General features: G+C 38.5%; 1 long non-coding RNA gene across 2 annotated transcripts in view; it reads right to left on the bottom strand.

The window, feature by feature from the left end:
- Positions 1 to 24027, bottom strand: part of LOC129395238 (uncharacterized) — a 129090-nt gene that overhangs the window by 12450 nt on the left and 92613 nt on the right. For both annotated transcript variants that reach the window (XR_010111217.1, XR_010111216.1), the window contains 2 exons: positions 22773 to 22886; positions 10348 to 11216 (listed from right to left, as the gene is read on the bottom strand). This is a non-coding gene — a long non-coding RNA (uncharacterized LOC129395238). The remainder of the gene's footprint in view (positions 1 to 10347; positions 11217 to 22772; positions 22887 to 24027) is intronic.

Below are 24027 nucleotides of genomic sequence, written 5' to 3'. Positions count from 1 at the left end.
TATTTGTAGATTATATGCCTGATAAGGGACTTGTATCTAGAATATACAAAGAATTCTTATGACACAATAATAAAAGATTAATAACCCAATGTGAAAATAAACAAAGTAGTCCGGCGCAGTGGCTCATGCCTGTAATCCCAGCACTTTGGAAGGCCGAGGCGGGCGGATCATGAGGTCAGGAGATCGAGACCATCCTGGCTAACACAGTGAAACCCCGTCTCTATTAAAAATACAAAAACAAAAACACAAAAAATTAGCCGGGCGTAATGGCGGCAGCCCGTAGTCCCAGCTACTCCAGAAGCTGAGGCAGGAGAATGGTGTGAACCTGGGAGGCGGAGCTTACAGTGAGCCGACATCACGCCACTGCACTTCAGCTTGGGCGACAGAGCGAGACTCTGTCTCAAAAAAAAAACAAAAACAAACAAAACACTCTTTCAGGCCTGCCCTACAGGAACACTATTGGTAAGCAGCTAAGGAACTTGCCAGAAAACCAAGTATTTAAGTCTTCTTCTCACTTCTACAAGTAACCTTCTATAGCAGTGGTTCTCTGCACTCCAGCCTGGGCAACAGAGCAAGACTCTGTCTCAAAAAAACAAAAAAAGAAAGAAAATAGACAAAGTATTGAATAAGTATTTCTCCAAAGAATATACACAAGTCACAAATAAGCACATGAAAAGATGCTCATCATCAGTAGTCATTAGGAAAATATAAATCAAAACCACTTCACATCTACTAGAAATGGTTATAATAAAAAAGGCAGATAACAACTGTTGACAAAAATGTGAGGGAAATTAGGACTCTTATATATGGCAGTTGAGTTTATAAAATGGCACGGTTACTTTGTAAAGCAGTTTAGAAGTTTCTGAAAATGTTAAATATTAAGTGAGCACATACACCAGCAATTCTACTCCTAAGTATGGAAGGGAATGAAAACATATGTCCACATAAAAACTTGTATACAAATATTCACAGCAGCATTATTCATGATAGCAAAAGGTAGACACAATCCAAATGTCCATCAACTGATGAATGGATAAACAAAGGTATATAGTTAGAATGGAATATTATTCAGCCACAAAAAGGAATGGAGTACTGATACATATTATAACATGAATGAGATTTAAACAATTATTATACATGAAAGAAATGAGTCACAAAAGACTATGTATTATATGATTAAATTTATTTACAATGCCTATAAAGAAGGAAAGTATATTCTACAGAGAAGGAAAGTATATTAGTGTTTGACTAGGGCTGTAGAGGTTGGAGGAAAAAGGGGAGTAAATGTTTATGGATATGGGTTTTATGGGGGAGGTGAAGACAATGTTCTAAAATTGATTATGTGTCCCTCCAAAATTCATATGTTGGAAACTTAATCCCCAATGCAGCAATGTTGGGAGGTGAGGCCTAATGAGAGGCATCATGAATAAATCAATGCCACTAAAAAAAAGTTTCTGCGAGACTAGTTTCATTCTCTCTTGCCCTTTCACCTTTTACTGTGTGAGGGTGCAGCAAGAAAGACCTCACCATATGCAGCTCTCTTGATCTTGGACTTCCCAGCCTCCAGAATGTGAGAAATAAATTTCTGTTCCTTAGAAATTATGCATTCTATCGTATTCTGTTATATCAGCATAAAACAGACTAAAACAATTGTGGTGATGGTTGCATGACTCTGTAAATATACTATAAACCAGTGAATTGTACAATTAAAAACAAAAAAATTGTAGTAGCCAGTCATATTAGTATCACTCCATAGAAAAAATTGGCTTAATTTGCAATGCTGTACAACATGTGCTTAAAATTGGGTAAAAAAGGACAGTAACTTAAAAATGCATGTAGTGTTATTCCACTTTTGTTTTAAAATAGGACATGCAAAAAATTATATATATAAATATTCACAAACTGCTCATTTGGGGGTAAATGAACTTCCTTCCCACATTCAGGTTTTAATATTTTTTAAATAAAAATATATAACTTTCATATTCTAAAAATAATAAATATATATGTATATGTGTGTATGTATATGTATATATGTAATATATATACATATATTATATTACATATGTATATTATGTATATATTACATATGTATATTACAATATATTACATATATTACAATATATTACATATATATTACATATGTATATATGTAATATATATACATATATTATATATGTGGGTATATATATATATAAAAGGAAAAAGAGAGAATAGGTGCCCACATTTGAGAAGTCTGGTTTGGAGGATAATGGCAGGGAAGATGGCAGACAGAGTATGAAGAACTTAAGAGATTTGTGGGACACCACTTAGTGGATGAACATATGCATTGTGGGAATCCTAAAATAAGAAAGAGGAAATATGAATATTTGAAAAAATAATGGCTGAAAACTTCTAAAATTTAAAGAAAAACATGAATCTAAATATCCAAATTCTCAACATGATGAAGAGTATCATGAAAAACCCACAGTTAACATCATCCTAAATGGTGAAAGACTGAAAGAATTATCTCTACAATCAGAAACAAAACAAGGATGCCTGCTTTTACCACTGCTATTCAAAATAGTGTTGAAAGTTCTAGACAGAACTATTACACAAGAAAAAGATACGAAAGTATCCAAATTGGAAAGGAAAAAGTAAAACAATGTCTATTCACAGATGACATAATTAAATATATAGAAAATCCCAAAGAATCCACACATAAAAAAGCTACCGCAAGCTAATAAATTCAATATAGTTACAGGGAACAATATGAACATAGAAAAATCAATCATGTTTCTATACAGCAGCAATGAATAATCCAAAAAGAAAATTGGAAAGCATGTCTATTTACAGTAGCATCTAAAAAATTAAAATACTTAGGAATAAATCTAATCAAGAAAGCGAAAGTCTTATTCAATGAAAACTACAAAATAATGCTGAAAAAAATGAAGATTTTATTTTTAAGTCTTTAAATTCCATTACAGAAATAGACATGCGTGTTCATGAATAGGAAGACTTGACATTTGTAAGACACTAGTACTATCCAAAGTGATATACAGATTCACTTAAATCTCTATGAAAAATCTCAAGAATATTTTTTGCAGAACTGGAAAAGCTTATCCTCAAATTCACATCAAATTTCAAGGGGGCCTGAATAACCAAAAAATATCTTGAAAAAGACCAAAGATGGGGGGCTCACAATTCTTGACTTCTAAACTTACTACAAAGCTACAATAATTAAAACACTATGTTACTGGCATGAGGGCAGGCATACAGATCAATAGAATAGAATAGAGAGTCCAAAAATAAACTGTCACATCTCTGATCAGTTAATTTTTGGGAGGATACAGGGTCTTGCATAGCTGCTCAGTCTAGAGTGCAACATGGCTCACTGCAGCTTCAACCTCCCAGGCTCAAGCAATCCTCCCTCTCAGCCTCCCAAAATGCCGGGATTACAGCTGTGAGCTACCACATCTGGTTTTAATTGATTTTTTAAAGGGATACCAAGATAATTCAATGGGGAAAGGATAGTATTTTCAATAAATAGTGCTGGGAACACTGGACATCCACATGCCAAAAAATGAGTTGGACATTACACCATATACAAAAATTAACTCAAAATGGATCAGAGACCTAAACTTAACAGCTAAACCTATAAAATTCTTAGAATAAAACATTGGAGAAAATCTTCATGACATTGGATTTGGTAACAGCTTCATAGATCTGACACCAAAAGCACAAGCAAAAAAAGAAAAAAATAGATAAATTAAAACTTTTATCCATCAAAACACACTATCAAGAGAACTAAATCTACTAATTTACTAGAAAATATATGCAAATCATATATTTGCTAAGGGATTAATATCCAGAATATAAGGAATTCCTAAAAATCAACAACAACAAAAAAACTGATTAAAAAGTGGACAAAGAACTTGAAGACATCTTTCCAAAGAAAGTATACAAACAGTCAATAGTTACATGAAACCACGCTCAACATCATTAGTCATCAGGAAAATGGAAAGCAAAACCACAACAAAATACCACTTTACCTCCACTCCCAGGATGGCCATAATTTTAAATTTTTAAATTAATGTGGGTTAGGGTATGGGGAAATTAGTCCTTACACTTGCTAGTGAGAATGTAAAATGGTGCAACCACTTTGAAAAAAAGTTTGGTAGTTTTTCAAAGGTTAAACATAGAACTATTATATGATCCTACAATTCCACTCCTAGGTATATAGCCAAAAGAATTGAAAGCAGGTACTGAAACAGATATGTGTACCCCAGTGTTCGTTATTTACAATATCCAAAAGGCGGAAACAACCTAAGTGTCTAACAACAGACAAATGGATAAACAAAATATGATACATACAATGAAATATTATTCAGCCATAAGAAAGAATAGTATTTTAATATATACTATAACATGTATAGATCTTGAAATTATTATGCTTAGTGAAATAAGTGATACACAGAAGGACAATATTTTGTCATTCTACTTGTATGAAATACCTAGAATATGCAGATTAATAGGGACAGAAAGTGTGAGACAGGTTATCAGTATCTGAGGGAAGGTGGAAAGGAAGAGTTATTTAATGAGTACGGAGGTTTTGTTGGAAATGATGAAAAAGTCTGGGGTTAGATAGTGGTGACAGCTATACGTCATGAATATATTTAATGGCACTGAATTGTACACTTATGAATGGTTAAAATAATATTGTTACATATATTTTACCACAATACAAAAAAGAACTCTGGGTTTGAATTTTGGCTCCACCACTAACTATATGACTTTAAATGAGTCATTCAATCTTTTGGCACCTCTCATAAAAGTATCAAGGTAGTCAAGTTCTCTAAACATTAATTTCATCATCTATAAAATGAAAATATTGACAGTGTCTATTCCTGAATCATAATTGTAAAAATTAAACTCGCTGTATGTAAGGAACATAGTAAAATATCTGGAACAGATAATTCCTCAATAAAAGTTAGGTACTTGTGTGAGTATTATTATTTCTTACAGTAAAAAATAATGCATTAATTACAAGGAATATCAAATAATGCTGTCTCAGCATGTATTCTTCTATGAAATACTATATAGCAGGTATAAGTAAAGTTCTTCTGTAAATAGCTAGATATAAGTAAATATTTTAGGTTTCACAGGTCATACAGTCTCTGTTAGAACTACTTAACTCTACCATTGTAGCATGAAATTAGCCACAGACAATACAGAAATGAATGGGTGACTGTGGTCCAATAAAACTTTATTCAAAAACAGGTGGCACCCAGGATTGATTCACAGACTGTAGTTTGCTAACTCAATGCTAAACATATGGTTTTCATTTAAAAACTAACACATTTTTTAAAAATCAGACATACTTTTGTTTCCTTCTAAATGGATTGCTTTGAAGAATCCTATCTCCCCCTTAAAACAAATGGTTAACGTTAGAGAATTTAATGATTGCTTTTTCCCTGCTAAACACATAAGCTGATGCTTTACCAGATATGCCCAAAAGGCCAGATGCGAATTTTGAAACCTACACCTAGATCCCTTGGTCACATTTTGCTGGGATCTGCCTATCTATAGAAATAATATTTACTTCTTCCACTGTATTGCTATGGAAATTATTATCTGTGAAATGCTTGAAAGATGTAAAACTTAAGTATTACTACATAGTTCTGCAGCCAGGATCCTTTATTATACTTTTTTGTCAGTACATAATTAAGCAAAATGCAATACATTTAATCTCATTTAGTTATTTCTCTTTTGTTGTATCAGTGTATTAATATTTGTAAATGGCCATGAAAACAAAAATGGAAACCTGAATTCCCTTACAATTATAAAGGCAGACAACTAAGGATTCAGCCTTGACCCACAATTACCAAAGGTAACCACTAAAATGTATGATTCCAGTAAAGAAGTGTCTTTCTACAGTTTTACTAAAGGATTCCCCTCAAGAATTCCCCTGTAAGCCAGATCTAAAACACACTCCTTCCTCTAGCACATCCTACTCAGAAACTCTGCACTATATTTTTAAACACAAAATGCTTCATGAATCTGAATTGACTGAATTAAAATCAGAATCCCTATAGTATTTCTCAGAAATCCATAATACACCAAAAGCTACCTCACCTGCCATTTCTCATTTAGGGGAAAACAGTATCTCCTTCATTAGTATAGTGCTGAGTATCCCCACCTGCCATTAAGGGGGAAACAGACAAGCTGTACTGTTCACATCGCTGAGGGAAGACAGCCTCTCCCAGGAAACTTTGTCCCTCTTTTCTCCACAGCCCCTTGGCATTTGTGACTATAGTTTGAAATAAAGTTTAAACCCTATTACAATAAATTGAGGAGCTGTCCAGAGTTTGTGTGTGTTGATCTGCTCCACTTCAAGCTGTTTAATAGGTAAAAAACAAACACACAAACAACTCAAGGCCGGGCGCAGTGGCTCATACCTATAATCCTAGCATTTTGGGAGGCCAAGGCAGGCGGATTGCCTAAGCTCAGGAGTTTGAGACCAGATTGGCTAACACGGTGAAACCCCGTCTCTACTAAAATACAAACAAACAGCCGGGCATGGTGGCAGATGCCTGTCATATCAGCTACTCGGGAGGCTGAGGCAGGAGAATTGCTTGAACCCGGGAAGCGGATGTTGCAGTGAGCTGAGATCGCGCCACTGCACTGCACTCCAGCCTGGGCGACCGAGTGAGTCTCCATCTCAAAAAAAAAAAAAAAAAAAAACTGGGGTATGCTTGCTTTGTTTTAAAAGAGATCAATCACAGGATTTTTATAATAGCTCCATAAGCACACGTTAAAAATAATTCATTTGAGAAAAAAAAAATTGGTATTCACCAGTTAACTTCTCAGGAACATTTCTACTGTGTCAGTCTAAATTTATCTGGTAACTGAGATACATCACAGATTGTACAAAAATTAGGACATTGGCTAGCACTGGGGAGACTCTGAGTATTCTCATGGTATTTCCTGCAGAAGGACATGACTTCTTAGTGAAATTGATTCCTGTTTCCAACACCCTGAAATGATGTTTATCTTTGAGTCATTATTGAACCTTTATACAGTAGAACTTGCACACCTACCGAGAAATTCTGTCGTACCTGTGTGGAGATTTTCTCTTGTGTATTGACAGAGCACGGTGATTTTTTTAAAAAAGACTTAAAATGTTTCCTGTTCCTCCTATTAGGTTATAATGCCCCAAAACAACCATCTTGACTCCTGTCTCTTCTAGGCATCAACCACCACTTAATAAACAGTCTCTATTAGAGGACTTTATTGTAGAAGACGGTCAAGTGGGGAACAATAACCCCAACACTGAGGTGGTTGCTGACACCAAAATGAAGTCCTAAGGCTTAACATGATCCTCGCGTGGTAAATTTGGCAGAGCAAGGGCAAAAAGCTTTGGATTTCATCCCTTGTGTTCTATTTCCTTGTTGAGTGGCCTTGGAAAGTTTATTTAAGCTCTCTGAATCTCAGATTTCTCGTCTGTATAAGCAGGATAATATATACCAGCTACCACCCAGGGCAGGTATAAAGTAAGCACTGATCCAGGTGGGTCTCAATACGTAGTAGTTATTCTTATTCCAATGTTTTGAAAATATTTTTACCAAAAGAGAGAGGAAAAAAAAAGAATTTACATGTCCTAAAAATCCTCCTAATCCACCAAAAGAGAGAGAGAAAAAAAGAATTTACATGTCCTAAAAATCCTCCTAATCAGAACCTTTCATGCTTTCCTTCTTCCTACATACCAGCATTCAGGTTAATAGAGGTTTCCTTATGAAAAGTGCAGAAAAGAATGAAAGTAGTTGAGAAGCAGCTGGCTTCTCTCAACTGACTGACTTAGGTAAAAAATGCAATACCATTTTTTTGCAGCGGTTATAACAATTCCCCTATTTTCCCATCCTCGGTTTGCAAACAGTGATTTAAAAAAAATACAGTCATCTTTCCTTTAATGCAGCTCTCTATGGATTCTTTAGTTATTTCTCGTGTATTCAAGAGAGGCTGGGCCAATCAGATATTAGATGGGCTCTAAGCTTCTTCCCTGACTTGATCCTGGCTCCTTAGCTCGCAGACTAGACAGTAGTCAGAGCAACAAAAGGTGTTAACTCCAAATAGAAAAATGTGAACTTTTGTTTAACAGCACCAAGTAAGGTTTATAGTTAGATTGAACCCTCAATAAAATGGAGCCTGCTTTGAAAGATTAATTTATCTTTGTTATCCATCCCTCATGTTAGTCAAAACATGATGACACATCTCTTCTTCCTGTCTAACACGAGTCTAGAGAAACATAATATTTAGCCATGCTTATGAAATAAGAAAACTGAGGATAGGGTGGGGAGGAGGTAGCTTCGTTCCTAATATAATCTGCATTATATTAAGCAGTCCTCAACCAAGAAATGATTATATACTTCTAAGAATACTTCTTAAATTCTTTAAAAATCTCACTAGGTTTGAATCTGACACACCAGATACCATCGCTTTCCAAGTATTTCATCAGTGTTTTTCATCTGTCATGGGACACTGAAATTTGATGAATTTTAAATGAGAGACTATATGGTACTACCAGCAGACAGCAGATAAAATAGCATCTTTTACCCCAACTCTGTCTCAGCATTGTCTTGAAAAAAATATTTGAAGAGCTCTTACTGAAGTTCGCTTTCCTCATAGAAACAAGAGAGTTCTTTATTTAACAAACCTATGCTTCTCAATATAGTGATAATACCTTTTGCCTGAGTCTGAAAGGGCAAAATAGGAAAATACCTAGAAGTGATTTTAGACTACACACCAAGGTTCACCCTGTGATTTTTAAAGGTTCAAATTTTGTTCCAATTTCTGCATTACAAGATTCTGTCATCTTATAATCCTCTCTGTCTTCATTTTAGAGTAATTTCTCAGGAAAAATGTTGCATACTAGGAAGCTTATTCAACCAGCCAAGAGAATAAGATAGATGTTTTCCCTTCTCTTGATGAGGAGATGTGGAATTTTAGTGTTCTGACAGGTCTAATTGTTGAGTATCTTGGGTTTTTCAGGTTAAATCAGAAGGCAAAGTAGCACATATAAGAGGGCCACCTGAAGGAGGGCATTAAGTCACTGATGATAGAAACAGCTATGGTGAAAAGCTAGAGGTTTTCTAAGGAGCAGGGATCCAAAGCTCAAATAAGTCAGACCTGAGACATAGTAAGTATTCAGTAAGTGGTGTGTGTACAGAAGAGACCACTCACTACTAGAGCCAAGTTTTAACAATTTGAAAGAACACATTTAATATTAATAAAAACTAAGAAAATATATATATGAAGACTTGCTTGATAGCCATCGCTCAAAAAATTTTATTTCCCCAAGTGTATTTTAGTCACAATTTTAAAAATTGTAAGAAATTTTGTGTCATTAAAAAGCTCCTTATTCTCTTCTGGATATTTTGAAATATACAATAGTCAATCATTACACATTGCATAAATGTATCAAAATGTCACATGTACTCCAAAAATATGTACATCTATTGTGTATCAATAAAAACTTTTTGAGAGAAAAACCTTTATGAAAACCCTCCCTTATAATGAGCCAAAATTTGCTATCTTTATAACTTTTACATATGGGGTTACATATGAATCCTAGCTCAGTCCTTCAGTCCAAAGAAAGCAAGCCCACTTCCACCTCCTCATGACAAACATTTTGATGCTTAAATATTTAAAGACAGTTATCTCATCTCCATAAGCCTTCTCACTGTAGGTGAAACAACCTTACTCTTTCAACCATTTTTCTGTATGACATGGTTTTTAGAGATTATTTATCAGACACGTTGATTTTGTTCCATAAGGAGTTCTGAAAACATTAAGGTCCATATTATTAAGAGCTTCCTATGTTAATAAATAGAATATTTTAAATAAAAGACGTATGTATCAGAAATTTCTCAAAGAACTTAAAACAGAGCTACCATTCAACCCAACAATCCTATTACTGGGTATATACCCAAAGAAAAATAGATCATTCTTATCAAAAAGACACCTGCACTTGTATATGTATCGCTGCACTATTCACAATAGCAAAGAAATGGAATCAACCCAGATGCCCATCAATGGTAGATTGGATAAAGAAAATGTGGTATATATGTACCATGCAATACCATGTAATTATTAAAAAAAATGGAATAATGTCTTTTGCAGCAACATGGATGGAACTGGAGGCCATAATCCTAAGCAAATTAATGCAGGAACAGAAAACCAAATACCACACGTTCTCACTTAGAAGTGGGAGCTAAATATTTAGCACACATGGACATAAATATGGGACCAATAGACACTGTGGACTACTGGAGAGTGGAGGGAGGAGGGGTGAGTTAAAAAAAAACTACTTACCAGATATTATGCTCACTACCTGGGTGGTGGGATCCATACTCCAAACCTCAGCATCACGCAATCTTCCCATGTAACAAACCTGCACATGTATCCCTGTATCTAAAATAAAATTTGAAATTAAAAAAAGACATATGTAGGCATTTTGATATCTGCTTCAAGCTTTATGAATCACATGACTTACAACTGTGACTTACAACCTGATGGTGAGAAGTGTTTGAAAATTACAGGTCAGTTACTAAAAAGTAAATAAAATGTTGGAACAATTAAAAATATAGAAATGTTGAAAAAATCAAAACTACAATCTCAGGCTGCCACCTTTCTGACATCACCCAACCTTTGCATGGGTTTGTGCCCTAAATTTCCAATTTAAATATCAGTGGTTTTCAAACTTACCAAAATGCCCGGGCAACCCTTTCTTCAGTTAGAGTCAATATACTGTACTAGTTAAGGGCACTGTCTGAGCTCAAATCCCAGTTTTACCACTTCCTAGCTGTGCAATCTTGAACAAGTTACTTAACCTCTCTGTGTTTTAACTTATGGAAAATGAGGATAAGAACATCTACCCCACAGGTTTTTTGAGAATTAAAGGATATAGGCCAGGCGCAGTGGCTCATGCCTATAATCCTGGCACTTTGGGAGGCCGAGGCGGGTGGATCACCTGAGGTTAAGAGTTCAAGACCAGCCTGACCAACATGGAGAAACCCCATCTCTACTAAAAATACAAAATTAGCCAGGTGTGGTGGCACATGCCTGTAATCCCAGCTACTCGGGAGGCTGAGGCAGGAGAATTGCTTGAACCCGGGAGGCGGAGGTTGCGGTGAGCCAAGATCGTGCCATTGCACTCCAGCGTGGGCAACAAGAGTGAAACTCTGTCGCAAAAAAAAGAAAAGAAAAAAGACAAAAAAGAATTAAAGGAGATAATATGAGGTGTTGAGAACAATATCTGGCATATAGTTAAGTATTATGTAGGTGCTTGCTATTATTATCATTCAAATAAAAAATTTACCAGGAAATTGAATGTATGCATAAAAGAGAAAAAAGTGGCCCTGCTCTATTTGAAGAAAACGTGCTATAGTCCAAACTACACCACAACCCAACCCACCCCATCCCTGCAATCTGCACTAAATGATTTTACGTCTTGGGGTTAAAGAATCATGTCAACAGAAATTCTAGTCAAGAATAAATCATCTACTACTAATATCACAGAATGAGTTAATTTATCCTGGAAGGGTCAGTCACCTTGGAAGGTAGAGAGTGGGGCTCTAATATTAAAAAAAAAAAAAACTGAACAAGTTGTTACACACACACACACACACACACACACACACACACACGGATAAAAGGAAGAATCCATCTGGAGCATGGTCGAACAGCCAGTCAGAACAGGTCTGCAGAGAAGCACTGTAGGGAAATAATGCTGCAGCTGAGAATGATGATAGATAACGATCGTTGAGGGGTTACAATATGTTAAACAAAAGTTGTTTATATGTGTTTACTTGTCAAGACTCACAACAAATCTATGGGGTAAATGTTTTTATCATCCTTTATCAGCCCATTTTATAGATGTGGATAATAGGCACAGAGTGACTAAATAACTTGCCCAAAGTTATATAGCTGGCAAATGGCTGAACTGAAATTCAAACACTGACACTATTAGTCACACACAAACCCAACATCAGTTGATATCCTGAAGGAGACCAAGGCAGGGCGAGACACAAATCACTGAGAACACCCAATTGTGCTCAGTACTACTCTGGTCTTACGTAACAAAGTCATCATACATGTGCGAACTCTGGAACCAGACAGATCTATGTTCAAATTCTTGTTCCACTGCGTACAAGCTGGGGCTGTGTGATCTTGAGCAAGACACTGAATTACTCTGGGCCCCAAGTTGCTCAATGTTGTCTTGACAAGTAGACATCGTGGGTACAAATTACCTAGCACCTTTTCACATAGCAAGCTTTCAACAAACAATAACATTATTGTTGATACTTTTAATAGTTCAAATTGTGGTATCCATTACCTACCTCCCATCCCAATTTAGAAGTTAACATCATCCCCATAGCACAGAAAAGGACACAAATAGACTAAGTAATTTACACAGAACTGACAGCAGGTCAGCCCAGGGCAGGAAGTCAAATCCAAAATTTCCCAGTGTCCAATATAATCATTTGCAACTTTCAGCTACCTCTGCCAAATTCTCAAATTGTTCCTCTTCCTAAGTCTGTCTTTCTCACCCAAAGAAGAACGTGAGCACTTGTAACCAATGTCAGATTAAGATTAGAAAGATTTTCTGAGTGACAGGACAATCCTCTTGCGTTTTCTGGGGGAGATTGGTTCCTGCCAACCAACTGGCAGGAAAAAAAAGGTGACAGCAAGCCGCATAAGTACAAGTATCAGTGGGTGGAGAATGTCAGAAACAAAGAAAACTCTTTAAAATGTTAAATGCAAACTCATTTACTGGTGGCCACAGATAAGATGGCAGAGTTTACCATTGACAGGGACTGTGACAGTGATGAATGAAACCATTCTGGAACTGTGAAGGAAAGTGGCCTGCTGTGAAGTGGGGCAGACATCTGAAGAGGAGCGGGAGGATGCTGTAGGCGGAGGAACAGGAAGAGAACCAGAACTAGTTATGTGTGGGCTGAGGCATTTTCAGTGGCAGAACAAAAAATATAGAAATAATGTTGCTTCTGGTACTTAAAAACCCCAGGCAGGCATCAATTCCCACCCACCCCTAGTCCCCCACACTAAAATCAGGGACACTATGGCTTCAAAGGGAGAATGAGGGGGAAGGGATAAATGGGTAAGATGCATTTCTACAAATGAAATTAAAGAAAGTCAGTTATCAAATTCCAAAAGGAAGAAAAGGATCCCAAGACAGGGCCAGTATAATGGATGATGTAATCTGCGAACACACAAACGACTATCTCTCAGCACTTAAGGACTATTATAGAAGGACTAGAGGAGTTGGAAAGTCATTGTTCTGAGTTCTTTTCACTTCTCAGTTAAAAGACAACGTGCTGCCAGAAATAAACCAAGTCTGAGTCATAGGTGAAATTGAAAGAAAGTGTTGAAATGAACGGTGAGTTATGGAAATGGGTTTATTTCTCATAAATGAAAATAAAGAATTTTGGTTCACCACATTTCTTTAAAAACTATTGGGGAGAAAGAGAACTCTGCACACTACTTTTTTAAATATTTGACTATTTTAGTGAATATAACCATGTGTTTTAAGTTCACTTTCCCTCAACACAGCTTCGGTATTCATGTTCCTCAAGCAAAGTTGCATTATGTCCTCTGAAATACTCTCATGCACACTGCAAGCATTTATTTGGCTCCTACTGGGTGATAAACATGGATAGTTGGAGAGACCATATCAACAGGCATGAAGCTCGTAAATCCTAATTAAAAGGTGAAGTCACCACTGTAGGCAAGTTAAAAATAAAAGAGGCCCTAGGGCTGAATGTCAAATATAAGATAAGGCAACTCTAAAAACCAAGGTAATTTTCATTGACTAGAGTGGTCATGGAACATGTAAGAGAAGATGAGCCTTTAGGAATAGGTCAGATTTCTAGAGAGAGGGGGGAGAAAAGGAGAAAGACTATTTCAAGATGTGAAGGTCCTTCTACCACAAAATTTTCTTTTTGACTGCAAAATTCCTATCTTGCCAAATTAAAAGAAAAATATCCAAAAGTTCAAGTTTCCTAGGCTTTTCAAAACTCCTTTTAATAGCTTTATTATCTGCCATTTTTCACCTTTTTAAAATTCAAAAATCCATTTCTTGGCTCTTAATCTTTTGTTAACTTAAGTAGTCCTCAAATCTAAGCATATATCTGAATCTCGTGTTTAGCTTATTAAACAGGCAGCTGCTATATGGTCTCTGATTTCAGCCCAAGCAGGTACCTGTCTGGGTGAATTCTGTGGCAGATTTTCAAGGAGGGCCAGATTTTGAGAAACACTGGTACTATTCCTATTAATAAAAATGTACCCCATAATGTAAGCCTCTTGATAGCACTAAGCCAGAAGGAACTTGGAGAATAAAAATATAGATATTTAAGATGTGACTCCACATCCTCCTCACCACCACCCCTAACCTCCAGCTGTTTTATTCCATGAAATACAGAACAACTGAGTTATAAAAATTATCCCCCACCCCCCAAAAATTTGGATACATGCACATATATATGTAAATACATACATAATTTATAACATAAAGAACATCAAGCTGATATAAAACATTGGCTCAGGTTAACTCAAAACCTACAAAGTTTACACGGATTCAAAGTCCAGCAGAAAAATGTACCCTCTCATCCCAGCCAGGCTAGATGTCTTATCCTAAGCAGTGACCTCAGGGCTATCAATCTAGTAGCAAATAATAAAAGAAAAATATAGCTCTAAATCTGCAAAACCCAATGCATCACATCTTGAATAGCAGAAGCCAGGGATCCATTTCCACCTCCCCTGAGGTTAGAGAAAATAGCTCAGCATTTAACTCATACTGCCTAGGATGCCCAAATAAAGCACAGCTCTGAGCAAGGCACTGACAATCCATTGTCTACGCTATAGAATAAAATGCCTACCTCTTAATCTGACAGTCAAATGCCTCTTTCATGTGATCCCCAAACAATCTGAAATACCATATCTACAGTTATTTCCACATCCTATACTGCTATCACACTAGACTATTCCCATTCATTGTACAGACCTGTCCTGGACTTTTTCCCCTCTATGGCATTTAACATGCTAGTAGTCCCTCCACCCAGAATGCCCACAATTTTTGCCATTTTCATCTATCTTCAGGTGCCTCCATGAAGACTTCCCTAGCCTCTAGCCAAGAGTAATCTTCCTCTCATTAATGCTTCCACCACATTTGGTAGCTCTCTTATAACGCTTAGTGCATTCTGCCTGCTTTATACATGGACGTGTATGTCTCCTGTCTTGCCTATTAAATTTTAAGCCCCTCGAAGGCAGATGCCATGCCTTATTCTCCAAAGCACCTGATGGAGCACTAGATTAGTGAATTTTTTCCTGCTGGCACAGAAAGGGTTAAGCACAGACTGCTGTGATAACTGACAGATGGTCTGAGAAAACTCTTTCCATTAGTAAAACTGGCATTCCTCCAATAAGGAAAGACTGGATCTGGCTAATTAAAGCACATTTTTCTCTGGATACTATAAGATGTGATTCCTTCATTTTCTTCTCATTTTTCAATAAGAAGCATTTGAAATTTCTGAGAAATGATAGTGTGATAAAAGCAACCAAGTTTGATGGTCCAGGCTGTTCCTCATCTATCCTTCACTTCCTTTGCACTAGATTTTATTTAAGTCTCAGACTTATAGTTAAGAGAGCACTCTGGGATGTAAGGTACAGGACAACCAATCTTGATTGCACTATATTAAAGTGTTGCTCTCCATTCTGGTTTAGGCATAATGTAAAAAGAGAAGCCCCACATTGATCAGCAGATTTAGTCAAGAAATCCCCCTCCCCACAAGGCTCTCCCATATTATAGAGCCTTCTGGGGAGTCCCAGCCAAGTTAAAAACAGTCTCTCTCTTCAAGGAGTTCACACTCTAGCTAGAGCCCCAGTATCAACACACCCACATGTTTTTTCTTAAGAGACAAATTAACCGACTATTGACAGATCACCATGGTGCTCAGTGGGCATCGAGTACCAAGCTGACCCTAAGAAAGCACAGGCTTAATGGACAGCTGCCTACACCATGTGGTACAAGGGCCAACGAAACTATGTCTCCATGTCAGCCTGCCTCAGTTTCTGAAATTCCATTGTTCCCTAGAGGTAAGGCATTAAGGACATCCATTGCAAATGCAAACATTTCATAGAGCCAGTAGTTTAATGAATAATTGCATAACAACTTTTCACAAATATGTAAGCCAATGAGAGAGCAGGCATCTGTTGAACAGGAAGAAAGCTCAAACCTGCTTCTGACAGGCACTTAAGACCACTGCCTTTGCTCTCTCTATACCACTTACCACCATTTGAAATATTTTGGGTGCCCTTAGCTTCTCCCTCAAGGAGCTCTGTTTAGTGAGGAAGAGAAATATGTAAATATATAATTTTAATATAATGGGGTAAGAGACAGATGTAGAGGTGTTCATAGATCCCATGGAACTGAAGGAATTGGAGGTGCTATCTGAGCTGTATCTTGAAGTATGGACAGAAATTAGCAAATAAAGGTAGAAACAGTATCTCAGGAAGAGTGATTTGCATGGGCAAGGACATGAGAAAGCCTTTTGTGTGTAAGTATGTAGTAGGGGAGAAGAGTCACTGAAGGGTCGAAAGATCTGTATGCCATTCGCTATTACCATAGCATCAAGTGGGAGGCAGAAAGTAAGAGAAGGTGAGACTGATCATGGCAAGAGACAGATCATGCAAGGCTTTATACATCATGACAAGGAGCTTGGATGGACCTGATGCTCATGTCAATGGGGAACATTAAAGAGGAAAATGAGACAATCAGATTTTTGTTTAGGAAGATCAATAGTGGCTGTGTGAAAAGTGGATTAAAGAGAGACAGGACTAAAAGTAGGAAGTGCAATTAACAAGCTGGCTCAATAATTTTCTCTTTGCCTTTCTCCCTGTCCTTTCTCTCCTCCCACACTCCCCCTTCTTCTTTTTCTATCTTCTTCTGCCTTCTCACCAGTCAGTGCCTCAGGCCTGCCCTTGGTCCCTGGTGGAAGTGCAGGCAGGTCTCCAAGTTGGAGGGAGAAGTTTCCAAGGTTGGGTATTTTTCTTCATGGAAAAAATTCAACCAACTTGACATCTAGATGCCACCCACAATGATAGCTATAGGGAGAGCTACAGAGAAAGTAGCAAAATTACTATCTCATCAGAATGTGACTTTGACCTGAAAAAGCTCTTGAAGACGCTCCTTGGATGCCTGCTCTATTCAGTGTGGCAAAAAAAAAAAAAAAAAAAGGAGTTCAAATAACTTCTACTATTTGACTGGAGTGATAAAAAAGTTTAGAACTGAGGCAAATCCATGTTCTGTGTTCATTTACCACAGAAGCCCTACTTTCATTTCCTCCTCTATTTTGCAAAGCACTAGTAAATGCTTGAGTTTTTCCTTAATAATTCCTTGTCTCTCCTTTTGCTTCAGCAAGCCACCTGCAAGCAACTCACTGTTTAACTTGTGCACTTTCCTATAATTGATTTTTCACCTTAGATATCATCTTTAACCACAAAATATCTGAGAAAAATAGCCCAGGCTGAAGGTTAACACTTTCAATCTAAGTAATACCATCACCCGATGATGATCAAAAGGATAATCTTAAAGTGAAGTGGACCTTGGTCTCAGCTCAGTCGACCTGGAGGCATTTCCATCTTACACTCAAATAAGAGGCTCCAGTGTCTGTCCCTGAGGCTGACCAAACTTAATATAGTGCTTCCCCCAAATAACATAAGCCTCAGGCACAGGGCCACTCAAGGCAGAGAAGCCTCGGGTTATATGATATCATTCTTTCACCTTCACCAATCCTTAGACAGATGGAATCTATTATACTAGGCACATTGAACATGTCTTAACAGATTGTATTAGTGAGGCCGCAAAAGCAAGGAATGACAGTGGTTATCTGGATTCCTGTGGAGACAAAAAGCCAACTCAAAACAGTCTCTAGGAAAGTTAGTGAAGCCCAGAGTCCGGTCTTTACTCCAATAAACATTTAATTAGCATTTCTTGAGTGCCCAGTAGTGTGCTAAACAAGAGCCCACTTGGGCCCTCAGGTGATTACAATCTAGCTGATCTGGGAGACAAAACCCATCTATAATAAAATAACTAAACTCTAATTGCCAATCAACTCAAAAGTTGCAAACAATGTGACATTAAAGCAGGCAAGATGAGATGGTGTTACAGGAAAGGCGACCCAATCCAGACCACAAGAGAGGGTTCTTGTATCTCACGCAAGAAAGAATTTAGGCCAAGTCCACAGTGCAAAGTAAAAGCAAATTTATTAAGAAAGTAAAGTGGTGAGGCCAGGCGCAGTGGCTCATGCCTGTAATCCCAGCACTTTGGGAGGCCGAGGCGGGCGGATCATAAGGTCAGGAGATCAAGACCATCCTGGCTAACATGGTGAAACCCCGTCTCTACTAAAAATACAAACAATAGCCAGGCGTGGTGGCGGGCGCCAGCTACTCAGGAGGCTGAGGCAGGAGAATGGCGTGAACCCAGGAGGCGGAGCTTGCAGTAAGCCGAGATAGTGCCACTGCACTCCAGCCTGGGCGACAGAGCGAGACTCCGTCTCAAAAAAAAAAAAAAAAAAAAAGAAAAGAAAAGAAAGGAAAGTGGTGAAAAGACAGCTACTCCATAGACAGAGTAGGATGTTCCCAAAAGTAAGAGGAGGAATGTGTCCACTCTAGGTACAGTGCTCGTATATATGGGGAGATGTGCTCTGCTACAAGGGTTTGTGATAAAGGATTAATTTTCTTAATTACTATATTTCACAAGAATCAGTATTATTATCTTTAAAGCAAAATTAGGAATGCCTTTGTTCTCCAGATATCAGGATATCTGGAAACTCCAAGTCTGGGTCTGTTTAGAAAACATTATTAATTTGTTCCCTTAACCTTAAACATCTAGAGGCTAGGAATGCCTGACTTTCTGGGAATGCAGCCCAGCAAGCCCCAGCCTCATTTTCCTAGCCCCCACTCAAAACGGAGTCGCTCTGGTTCAAACGCCTCTGACAGAGATGCCCCCTCCCTTTACAGGAGGACCCTTAATCCTAAGGGTTGCAGAGGGACAAAGATCCATCTTCTGTAACTTCATCAGGCTGAATAGGGATGATGATATTCCTGCCTAACTATTAGGGTTTCTTGCATTCAGGGTAGAGAGAAACGCAGTTAGAAAGCGTTGCTATGGTGAAGGTCGTTCATAACTCCGAGTTCCTACAAAAGGTGATATACGGAAGATTAATAAGTATCCAATTTAATAAAGCCTTGAGTGAGCTTGCCTTGCATTCCTACACAGAGAGTACAACCCCAATATATTCCACAAGAGCAAAGCAAAATAAGTAAAGTCATTCCAAGTAAACTAAACAGAAAGGCCTTCCAAGAACTGGGCAGTTGTTGCAACCAAGCTGATACGGGGTCGACTGATAGCGCATCAATGGCAGATATGTGAGTGTCGAAAGCTTTCACAGCTTGGGTAATACTATGTGAATAGTCTGAAACATACACACAACATTCGGTTTTGATCAAAGCACGAGCTCCCGCTGGGCTGCTGTTAAAATGTCCAAAGCCACACGGTTTTGTAAGGCTACCTGCCTAATCTGAGAAGTTTCCTCAGTTAGGAGGGTAAGGGCATGGCATGTATTATGGAAAGCTGCAGCTGTGTGCTTTGCGAAGGCTTCAACTTGTCACTCGATACTGATTGTAGTTGCCTGCAGGGAAAATATAGCCATGGGATAAAATCACCAAGATGCTTCTTTTTGTTGCCCATGGCGAGCTTTTATAATTTCCCAGTTAGAGGACAGAGAGTCCAGTTTGGTGAGGATACGTCCCGGGAGATAAGGGCAACCCCACTTACACCTTCTAGTCCAGTTATAAGATAAGTATGGCCAGCCATGAGTTCCACAAGCCCACAACCATCCCCAAGAAGAAGGGTAGGCACTCATTTTTTGGCAAATTATCTTGTCATCCCATCCACATCTGGTCTGTTAGAAGAAGAGTCTGATTACATTGTTGAAATAACAGCCATCCCATATCAGGGGTTCCAGTTTGGTGGTGACTATTATTGTGCCTTTGAAAACACAGAGGTGCTTTGCCTGAGACCTGCACTTGAACAGCTGTCATTCATCCAAGTTCATTATGTATAGCATAACCTAAAGTTGGGGTGGAGTTTAGCTGTTTTCTAATTAAATTAAAAAGGTACCTTCTTGTCTTCTCACAGTAGGGGAATGGGCTAAGGCCCATGTGGCTATATATAACACATGGGAAAAGAGGGGCTAAACCTTTGCCCACTCAGTAAATAAGTTACTGTCTGCATTATTCCAACGTATAGCCAAAAGTAGAATGCCAATCCATATCTTTATGTTATCCATCCCTTTCATTTCTTCTGAACAGGAGTTGGAGGTCACTGACTGGCTCACAGGAATAAACAGTATCAGTCTCTTGTCTTCCATTGGCCTGTGGGACTGCCACGTCAAGGGTTACCCGAGGCTTCTCTGGAGATATGGCTAGTTGTCCGATGGGAGCTGGGGTAGAAGGACTCGGCCCAATCACTCTTGAGCTTGCCTGGCTACTTCAGCCATCATTGGTTCAGGTGCCAATGTCTCCCTTCAGAACGCTGGGAAATCCCTCTTCCAATGACCAGTTTTCTTAGAGTGTGCACACAGATTTATGCCCAAAGCATGGTGACTCAGATGTCCAGCTCTGGACTTCCCACCTTTCAGCTTCCCTTGCTCAGGCCCAGAGCCAGGAGGACAACCCCATGTGGGAGGTGAGCGTAAGGCTGCAGCCAAGAACTGCACCTTGTGGGAGGTCCTTCTTGCTCTTTCTGCTTCTTCTGCTTTGTCCTTGTTATTAAAAATTAAAAATGCCATATCCAAAAGCTGTTCCATAGGATTCTGGTGACCCATAGCTGCTTTTTGTAGTTTCCTATGGATATTAGGGGCAGACTGGGATATAAAATGTACTCCCAAAAGGGTTTGCCCTTCCCTTGAGGCAGGATCAGTGTTAGTATATTTCCTGATTGCCTCAACTAAATGCCCTTGAAACAAAGCTGGATTCTTATCTTTACCCTGAGAAACTTCCCTAACCTTTTCATAGTTAACAGGCTTTTTTATACATTTCTTCATCCCTTCCAACAGACAAGTGACCATATGATCTCTCTTCCCCAAGTCCTCACTGCCCCTTTGATAGTTCCACTCTATATCTTGATCTGGAATTCTATACCTCCTGCCTGATATATATTATGGTCCAAGTTGCAAGCCAATACCTCATCTTCATGGGCCCTAGCTGTCCCCAAAATGTATTGTTTCTCTTCCACTGTACAACACAGAGACAACAAAATGTGCAGATCCTGCCAAGTTTAAATATAGGTCACAGTTAATTTCTCAAAACTATCTATGAATTTTCCTGGATCTTCAGAGAAATTACCAACCTTTCTTTATATAGAGTCAATTAGACCTAGAAAAGGGGACATGTACTCTCATAGGCCTTCTTCCTTATTTGCCACCTCTCTAAGTGGACAAAGATTTCCCTTTGGTGGTTGCTAGGAGGCTCCACTACGAGTAGTACTCACTGGGCTAAGTTCCTCATGAGTGGTGGGTATAGAGTGGGAGTAGATGGGTAAGGAGGAGGGGACAAAGGGTTCTCAATAGAACTTTCCGGTGGATGAGAGGGAGAAAAGACCAACACATCTGAACCTCCAGAGCCAACAGAAGGAGGTTCTGCTCCACCCAAAAATGCCTGCTGAACCAGGGAAAGGGGGCTTGCATTAAAGGATCATTTAGTATGTCTAGTTTTTTTTCCTTTCTTTTTTCTCATCAAACATGATTCACATTATCTGAATAATGGAAGTGAGTCGAGCCATGAATCTTAGATAAACCACAACATGGACTTCGACAAATATGTCAAATAAGGCAAAGAAAATGAAGAGGATTTAGATGGGAATGACCAGAGCAAGCAGGTTTTGGACAATAGCAGAGAAGCATAGCTGGTTTGCCCGAATCCAAGAAAGAAGTGTTTTTTTAGTGTGCAAAATGAAACAAAACAGCAAGGAGAAAAGTCCCCCCCTGATTTCCATCCTACTGCTTTGGATCACACCTAGTCGGCATAGTGGCAACAAAACATAACCACATCTGTCTAATCCTATTGCTCATAGCTGTTAAATACCAAATCTCAATCAGCAATTTTAGAGACAGAGCCTTCAATGCTTTTTGTTCCCAATGTTTCACAAGCAGATGGACGGAAATCGGGAGGCACATAGGAAAAGAGAAAGTTAAAATCTCCAAGACCAGTTAAATAAAGTCTCCTGAAAATGACAGTGAAACAGAGACAGCAACCAAGAAATTGATTCATGCAGCAAGGAGGACAATGCAAATACAAAGAACATAGCCTATGGTGCTAAACCCATTTTTAGCCAAGAGGGACTTTACCGAGAGGGGCCTCTAACCCCCTAAATCTTAGAAAGGACTCTATCCCTCCTAAGTCGGGCCTCTAACCCAAGGTCAGTCAAGTGTCCTTGCCTTTTATTAAGAGGGGCCTCTAACCCACTCCGTCTTAAGAGAGGCTTTAACTCCCCTAAGTTGGGCCTCTAACCCAATCCCATTCTTTACCCAAGTACACCACCAGTTACCCAAAGTCATCCAATCAGTGCTGCAGTCTATTTCCTTTGGGTTGAGGGGGTTTCTTCAGTATCATCCCTTCCATGGTTCACCAGAAATATGTTACAGGACCCCAACACTTACCCAAAGGTAGCCGTTGAGTCAGGGTTTCTGTACTACAGTCCCATCTGGGTCGCCAGAAATATGTTGCAGGAAAGGAGTACCAATCCAGACCCCAAGAGAGCATTCTTGGATCTCCTGCAAGAAAGAATTTAGGGCGAGTCCACAGTGCAAAGTAAAAGCAAGTTTACTGAGAAAGTAAAGTGGTGAAAAAACAGCTACTCCATAGACAAGAGTAGGAGGTTCCTGAAAGTAAAAAGAGGAACTCATCCACCCTAGATACAATGCTCGTATATATGGGGAGATATGCTGTGCTACAAGGGTTTGTGATAAAGGATTAATTTTCTTAATTAGTATATTTTGCAAGAATCAATATTATTATCTTTAAAGCAAAATTAGGAATGCTTTTTTCTCTAGATATCAGGATATCTGGACACTCCCAAGTCTGGTTCTGTTGAGTAACATTATTAATTTGTTCCCTTAACCTTAAATATCTAGAGGTTAGGAATGCCCAACTTTCTGGGAATGCAGCCCAGCAAGCCCCAGCCTCATTTTCCTAGCCCTCACTCAAAATGGAGTTGCTCTGGTTTGGACGCCTCTGACAATGGGATTCAAGAAAAGCCCTTAAAAGGGGTGATCGATTAGGGGACATTGATGAGATTTCAGGGGGAAGAAAAATGACTTTTTAAAAAGCTGCCATTTATTGAGTGCTTGCTATGTTTCAGGCATTATGCCAAGCATGGATTAATTCATTTAACCTTCACAGTATTTCTATATCCCCCATTTTACAGATGAGGATGGGAGGATCAGAGTACTTAAATTACTTGCTAAAGCTCAGATAGGCTGATATGTAGCAGGGACAGAAGTCAAACCCAAGTTTGCCTGACTATACAGCCCACATGCATTTAACCACTCTCTTGCCTTCAAAATGATCTTATGCTCTGGGGCAGAATGGCTGAGCTGAATGGAAAGACTGAGTTGGAAAAGAGGATTGGAAGGGGATTCTAAGTATCTCTCTCTTCACTGGTATCAAGGGTTAACACAAACCTGACTCTAAAAATTCCTGAGTGCCTTCTTTCTCCTCTGAGCACACAGGTTCCACTAATTTCCCAGAAGAATGGAAAGCCAGGAATTTGTCCTTCAGTTCTGGCAAAGTTAGCACAAGTTTCAAAGAACATAAAGAGAAAATAAAATTTAAGTATTTTTTTCTTCAAGCAACAATTCTGTTTCTATGGAAACATGTAAGGGCAAACTGTAGGAACTACAGCATAGGCAGGCT

Source organism: Pan paniscus, chromosome X, assembly GCF_029289425.2.
Source record: "Pan paniscus chromosome X, NHGRI_mPanPan1-v2.0_pri, whole genome shotgun sequence".
Taxonomy (NCBI): domain Eukaryota; kingdom Metazoa; phylum Chordata; class Mammalia; order Primates; family Hominidae; genus Pan; species Pan paniscus.
The sequence above is the reverse complement of the archived record's forward strand: the minus strand, read 5'-3'. Positions and strand labels throughout refer to the sequence as shown.